Below are 8,196 nucleotides of genomic sequence, written 5' to 3' on the forward strand. Positions count from 1 at the left end.
CCCAGCCCTAATTCAAGAGGTCCAACCGCAATCTCCAGAACACTTGCAACCGCAACTATTTGTTGCCAAAGGCTCTAGTTCTATTACCACCAATAGGCCTTCGACCCCCTTATGAGTGAAAATCATTCTTAACACTGGCCATCGATTTGGCTGAGGACATAGAGGAGGATGTGGTTGATTGCATTAGATAACTCGATGCCACTTTCATGTCGTTAGCTTTGAGCTATGATCGTTTGGATTTAGGTCTACTACAAGACCCCTTTGCAAATGAAGTTTGAACAATGCCTTATTCTTGGAAAATGTTTGAATTTGCATTCGCAAAAGCCTCTAACTCCGCTGCTGAATTGCTCACCAGTGACCACTTCTGCCATTACTGACCAAGAAATCATAGAATTATCAAAACTTGCTGATACTGAATCCCCATTCTTAAGGCGCTCGTACACTCTTCGATTGTAATGGGAAGTTGAAGGATACCAAATAATGACCAACGCTGAGCAGCATCGCACAATCAAAATAGCGGAGTACGACCCCACTTATGTCATGCTAACCTCGTATAGAGTGTTAACCACTCTTCGTGGCTGACCCATGGAAGAGCACATCAAAAAACACCCCTATCTCAATCGCCTACTGACTAAGGAAGAGTTACATATTGGTAGCCGTATCGATTCCAGTGACTTCCTAGTAGATGTTCTCACATACATCACACACGTAGGCATTCGACCCTTTAATCTAGACCGCACAACTCAGTTAGAGTACAATCCCAATTTCTATACTTGGCTTCTACGCATGTAAATCCTAGGCCACATTGTAGAATGCCCTTGACCTCCTAACTTTCAATCCTAGGAAGGATTCTTCTCAAGCTGGAAGGGGAGGGGGGTAAGGTGAATCAAACCAAAACCAAGGAAAATCAAGCAAATGCATAAACATGTAAAAAAAAGGTGAATCAAACCAAAGCCAAGGAAAATCAAGCAAATGCATAAACACATAAAAAATGAGTGAGGTAGGGAAAATGGCACAAGAACTTTGAAAAAAATGAAAAGAAAAGTCATATCTGAAGGGAAGAATCTACATTGGATTTTAAGGCTTTCATTCAATAAACACATAGAGTCTTTCTTTTCCAGCAAATTATTATTTTGAAAGCAGTAATGAAAACTTGGATTCATGATAGGAACGAAAGACGTCACAGCAAGACCGTGCCCACCGACTCCCATTCACAGAGGAAAGGATGCAATATCGCATCACCCTAGAAAACCGCACCTACAACCAGCTCAAATTTCAAACCATCCATAACATAGAGGATGTGGTGGTCAAGGAGGAAACAACCAAGAGAGTTGTCGAGTAGTGCAACCTCACAAAGTACCTTGAGAAGTTTGCACAAGAGCCTGACCATAGAAGTGTGTGGAGTTCTTTAGGATGTACAACCTGAACCAAGAGTGCGGCACCATGATAGTGGAAAGGGGAGAAAAGGCCAAGCAGGTGCAGGTACACTTAAACCCAGCCTTGGTGGAGAAGGCGTTGGGGTTGGAGCCGAAGGTAGAGAAAAAGCATAAGAGAGATGTTTATGCATGCTTAAGATGAAGAGAGAAGAAGTATTGACCAATGATGGCATCAACATTCAGGACATTCTTGATGCGAAAGCCCATCTACAAGCAAAGCTAGTACATGTGCTCTTCTCCAACCAGCGCTATAACTCCTTGATGCATCGAATCAGCGTGCCTGTGCTGGAGAATGTGGTAGCTTGCACGTGGGACAAAGTCGACTGGAACGACTGTGTACATAAGACCATTGACCAGACGGCAAAAGCGCTAGCTTTGGGCAGTAAATCAAACACCCGAGACATCGCCTCCTCACCAAGACAAAGAGGTATCCAGTGACAGAACTAAGAGTGAAGAAGAAGGGGAAGAACAAAAGGAACAAATGGGCAAGAAGATAGCAAAGAAACCTGTTAAAAAGATGACACAAAAGAAGAAGAAGGACGAAGGCCAGAAAAAAGAGAAAGAGGATTTAGAGAGGGCAAAGAGGGAATCCCTCAAGGAGGCCAAAGAGAGGGAGAAGAAGAAAAAACATGAAGCTGATAGATTGGAAGAAGAGTCTAGGAAAACAGAGAAAGAGAGGGAGAGAAGAGATGCTGAAAAAGAGGAGGAGCTAAGAAGAAAGGAGGAGGAAGACTTGGCCGAAGCTACACGCCGGTCAATCGAATAACAAAGCAGGGCAGATGACCTAGGGGCTATGAGCCCGCCCAGAGAGGAGGGGCCTGGTTCCAGTATGCAAGTGCCAGAGATTGTACCGCCAGCCCTCATTGAGGGCAAGGGCAAGGCTCCCATCCACCCTATTCTGACCCTCCTGGTGCCTCCCACCGAAGAACCAACCCTCACCTCGAGCATCCCCACCAGTGCAGATGTCTCAAACTTCGTGGCGTGGATGCAGTACTTTATTAACAAAGAACTGGCACAAGGGAAGAGCACTCAGACCACAACCACATGGTGGCAGAAAAGGCCAGCCATAGACACCGAGTCAAGGCAAGATCCGAAGCACCAGAAAGTGGAGGCCTCGACCACTCCCATCCACACAAAAATGACACCACCATCAAATTACAATGAGTATGTCTCCGAGATGCTCTCTCAATTGGAGAAGGCTAAGGAGAAAAGGAAGATAGTTGTGGCTGAGTTGAGTTGGTGGCTGCATTTCAGCTCGAAAAGACCTGAGTAATAGCCATGCAGCAAAGGGAGATCTCTGATCTCAAATAGGAGTTGAAGGCTAAGGATGACAAGGAAGAGGGCTGGAGGCAGCAGCTGGAGGATGAAACATAGGAAATCGTGAAGATGCAAAAGAGAATACAAGCTCCTGATCGTGCAACATGAAGAGTTGACTGCAAAAACCTATCAGATCGAAAAGCTTATGGCTAAGTTTCCCGCCAGGGACAAGGAAAGAAAGCACGAGTTAGAGGAGTAGCAGAAAGAGATCAAAACCATGACTGACAAGCTGGACCAAGGAAAGAAAGAATAGGAAAACATGAGCAAAGAGCTAAAGGATCAAGAGCAAAAACTCGTGTCCCTGGTCCAGAGGCAGGGTGAGAGCATGGAAGAGATGAAGAAGAGAGCCGAGAAATGGGCAAGGCGAAATGAAAGAAGGGTGAAGACATTGGCACGACGCCTGGCTCTGGTAGAGAAAGAGAAGATCCTTGTAGAGAGCAAAGCTGAAGCCGCCTAGGTAGCCTTTAATGCCCAGCAAAAGGCCTTCCTAGATACGTTGATGGACACCACCTGCCCAGAAGGGAGACTCATTGGAGATGGTTAAGAAGAAACTCAATATCGCATGCAGAGCTTTGCATGCAGGGCTACAGATGCCACCCCAACCTACGGAGGTTAAGCTTAGCATCGATGATCAACGAAAGTACTTATTACTGACCGGCCTAACCCCCTAGGAAATTGATGCGATAGGGTTTGAAGAGGGAACACAACAAGGAGACCGGTAGGGGGATAAAGCTGAACTTCAATTTGATATGGTAAGGTTTAGAGAAGAGGTGATCTCACAACCCCCCTCATTGCATTCCCAAGAGCAACAACCGGTCGACACATCTACGAAGAGACAAGCTGCGCTCAGGGAAAGAAGGAAAAAATTAGTAGAAGAAACTAGAAATAAACTAAGGACCGAGCTAGTCATGCAGCTGTCCACGCCCCTCCCACCATGCCCTTACGACTTTCCCACAAGATTCCACGCAGAATTTGTAGTTTGGGGTGACAAGAAAGAGAAAAAGAGCCATTCACTTTCAGCTTTCTCATGCCCAACAGCCTGCGGAGGGTCTTACCACTCAAGGTGATGGAGGAGGTGATTGGGATTGGTAGCCAACTAGAACAAAAGTGGCTAGAAGAAAAAGAGAAGAACCCCACTCTTTGGGGAATTGAAGAAGCCGAATTCTGGCAAAATAAAGTGTTTGAAAGTGCCACATTTCGTGCAAGGTTATAACTATCAGTCCTTATGGAGGAGGCGAGTGTGCAACATCAGCATGCTCACCTTGATGGCTTTTTGCAACACCCTGCCCTACGAGAGGAACAACCCCATATTTATGGCATACCGTCGTAGGGTAGGAGTGGATTTTGATGCCACCCTCCATGGGCGATATGATTTTCCCATTATCTACAACTCTAATGTTGTCTCTTTTGAACACGCCCTCATCGTCAACTCAGAAAGCTTGGATGACTCCATGACTTGCTTGCTCGCCAACTTCTCCTCTTGCCCTGATCCAGCTTTCATAGCTACATGTAATTATCTTAGGCTTCTTAAATTATTACTTAAGCAGGACCTAACTCCGTAAGAACGTGGCATGCCTCCTCTCTTCTTTAATCCTAATGCCATTGACAGTTGTGCCATGGTGCACTTGATAATGAGGGCTATCCTCCTCCCTTGTTTTTGCCTAGCTCTCCTAGAAGACATAAACGATAGCCAGTTCACCAGATGTAATCATCTCTTTCTCTCCGCCACTTCACTCCACGTTCGCATGAATCTTAAAGGATACATGCAGAGCTAGCAATTTTTGAGCAAATCCATCCAACCCCCTTCTCCACCTAGTTCAAACGATGAGAATTAGGCACTGGCTGTCATCCTAATAGTGTAATACTTATTATTATTATTATTATTATTTTAAAAATAAAAAAAAGAACAAGAATGAAAAGAAGAAAAATAAAAGCATGAAAGGAAAAGCAAGAAGAACATCACACAAGGACATGGAAATAATGACTCACTTGAAGAAGCACTTAGCACCATATAAAACATGATCATTGCACCTAGGGGTCTTCAACTTAGGCATGCCCAGTGGCTTCGGTCGGTCGGCTCCGCTCCTAACTCCCTAGCCCTTTTGCTCCCCCACTTCACGCTTAGGGCCCATGAAGGGCAGGACATGCCTAGGGAGGTAACACTCGTCTATGGTTAAACTTGTCACCCTAAGCTACTTGCACCGCATCTCCCTTTGCACGAATGGGGTCCTCAAGTGTGGGATGTCACCCAAGCTTGCATGTGGTTAGATCTACCTCCCCATTCCATTAGCACGAGCATGATGCACCACACAATAAGGTAGACACTCCCCTTAGGTAGCACACCGCATCTTCTCCTTTCAGGCATTACAAAAGGCAACAAACCACCAACTTCGGAGGCCCCCCTCATCCACTCGGCATCCAATTGGCTTCTCCGACAAACATCATTACCAGGCTTCCATAAGCATGTGTCCCTACCCTCACCCCAACTGCCTATCATTCCCCAACAGCAGCCAGAAGTACCATGGGACTGGCACCCATCTCAGAGAAGGGTAATGTTAACCCCAAGTCGAGATGGCAGAGAAAGATGGCAGAGAAATGAAGGAAAAAGCGGAAAAAAGATGCAAAAAGAGAAAAGACATAGAGGTGGCCTCTAAAGCAAAGCTGGGGCAAAAAGCACAATTTTAAATGAAAGGCGCCTCAAAAAGCTCTAAAAACTCCTGTAAAAGAGCGCTAGGCTCCCTCTGGTGTCAATTGTAGAATATTAGACGGGTGTAGGCTAGAGGCATTGGGCTAGAAGAGAGAAATAGAGAACAGACCTTGCCACAATGGCCGGTAATGTAAAAAAGGGATAGGTGCCCATGGGGATTTAGGGTTTTGTATATAAAGTTCAAAAAGTGAATGAGAGTTGATCCTTTGGTGTGTGGCTAACAAGAGTTCTCTTCTTCTTCTCTTCTTCTCTTCTCCTTGCTTGTGTGCTCTTGAGAGAGGGAGTGTGAGAGTGTGAGGGAGTGAGTGTGTGGGAGTGAGGGATCAAGAGGGTGAAGCTCTTCACCATCTCCTCTTCTCTTCTTCTCTTCTCTTCTCAACTCTTTTCTCGTGTGCGTGGCTATGGTAGATGGAGCTTGGAGATGGAGGAGGCTTGAGAATGCTTGAGCTAGCATCTAGGATTGTGGAGCTACCGGTGTGTACTAGAGAGGAGGCAACTCATTTTGGCATCAAGGTAAGCTCACTACACTTGTAAAATTGACGGTGCGTCAACTAGGTGAGAGGTAGCCATTAGAGCTCGCTTGAAACGCTTGAAACAATAAGCAATCCATGGGTCTTGGCGGTTAAGCGTGAGCTACCTCTACACATTTTCTCTTGTTTGCATATTTTTCAATAGGGTTTGATGTCATTTCTTACTGTTATTATTGTTTTATTGCAAAGTTTCTTTGGGGCAGGAGACAAAGGTGCTCATATCTCTCTCTCTCTCTCTCTCTCCTTTCTTTTCCCACTCTCTCTATGTGTTGTTTCTCTTTTATGTTGTGTTTTCAATAGAATTTGATGTTGGTTCTAATTGTTGTTTTCTTGCAGAGTTTATTTGAAGCAAGAGTCAAAGGTGTTAATCTCTCTCTCTGTTTGTTTTTTTTTACCTGATATATTTTCAATGCAACACGATGTTAATTCTAACCCTTGTTGTTATTTTATTGCAAAAATCATTTTTTGTGACATTACATAAGTGCTAATCTCTCTCTCCCCATCTCTTTCTCTCTCTATGCTTTCTCTTTTCTACTTTTTTTCAGTATACCTTCATGTAAATACTAACTCTTGCTATTGTCTTTTGCAGAGATCAATTTGGGCAAGATTGGATAGGTGCTCATTTCTTTCTCTCTTTCACATAATCACACACTCTCTCTTTCTTCCTTTGTGCATTTTCACTTTTCTACTATTTTTACAATAGGGTTTGATGCTAGTTCTAACTTAAGGACCAATTATTGATGCAACACTTAACACAAGGTAGAGCAGATATTCTATAGCTCAATTTACAAGTAAATCTACCATATTTTGTGGCGCCACATTTTATTCATTTAATTAGTGACTTTTAGTTTTGATAAGATTGATATTTTATTATGTCCATCATTTGCAATGGTTTTTGATCAGCAACGATTCAATCTTATCTTCTACAGATAAGCTTATAGGTAAGTTGGCCTTGTTTTGTATTGCTTCTATTCATGTAGTTATCTATATATTTTTTGCTAAAAGGGATTCATGCATGTATTTTTTTGTACATGCAGGTATTTTACAAGGTTTAGGTGAATCACATAATTCTCAATCAACCATTTTGATGTGGTGAGTGATTCCTTTGTGTTGGATGATATGGATTTAGTGGAAGTCGATGGTTCAAAAATCTGCTGCTTTATTGGTCCTATGTGTCCATTCAGATCTCCATGCCAATTGGCAATGATCCATGAAACTCTTGTATCATATCATCCATATAACACACAATGTATTCAGTCTTAGGATATCTTAGGTGTCAATCTAATGTGCCTATTAAGATTTTCATGCCATGTGGTTGCTATCCTTGTAACAACTACTCTATAATACTCACATTTCATATAATATATTGAGTCAAATTAGACTCCTATTCATTATAATAAAATTTATTTTGGCAAAATTCTTTGAGTATTCTTGTACTATTCTTTTCATTATATTTCATGTAAATGGTATGGTTAAAGTGATGCCTTCAAATTGAATCTATACTTTGTGTCGATGTACATATCCACATACGTTTCGATATCAATGCTTATGTGTGTTTACAAAAGTGTAAACATCTCTTAATGCCATGTTGATTTGTATGCATATTGGTGATTACTAGACAAACTTAAAATGCATATTATTTAGGGGTTAATACATACTTCTTTACATCTAATGCATTGGTTATAATCCTTGAGAGAAGAACAAGCATTATCTCGACATAAGTACATAATATAAAAGATGAAGTCTAAGGGAATTGGATCACTGATACTACGTATCATTTCTCGTCTTGGGTACATATGCGTCCAAGTATGAAGGGAGCTTTTAGGGTGAAAGCATCTACAATTGCAGATGTATCAAAGCACTGGAAGGGTAAAATTTTAGCTCTCAGACAAAGGAATGTTGATTCTCACCTTGTAACATAGATGTTTGCACAACATGTATCCATGCAAAAACAAATACATATTGCGCCTATTGTACCCTTTCAATGAAACATTGCAAACTGTAACTATTTGCAACTCATTGAGAATGAAAAATTTCATGATGTTTATGTAACAACTTGTCTCGTATTTACAGAAGTATACCCTTCGGATTGCTGTGAGTGGCAAAATGTTGAGAGTTTCACAAGTTCTTTTCAGTGTTACCACCTTAAAATTGATAGATTTCTCTTTGAGGGGCGTAGAGCTAAGCAACTCGCAGAGGACCTTGT

Source organism: Lygodium microphyllum, chromosome 4 (assembly GCF_053477565.2).
Source record: "Lygodium microphyllum isolate KBCC chromosome 4, Lygodium_microphyllum_v1.1.10, whole genome shotgun sequence".
Classification (NCBI taxonomy): domain Eukaryota; kingdom Viridiplantae; phylum Streptophyta; class Polypodiopsida; order Schizaeales; family Lygodiaceae; genus Lygodium; species Lygodium microphyllum.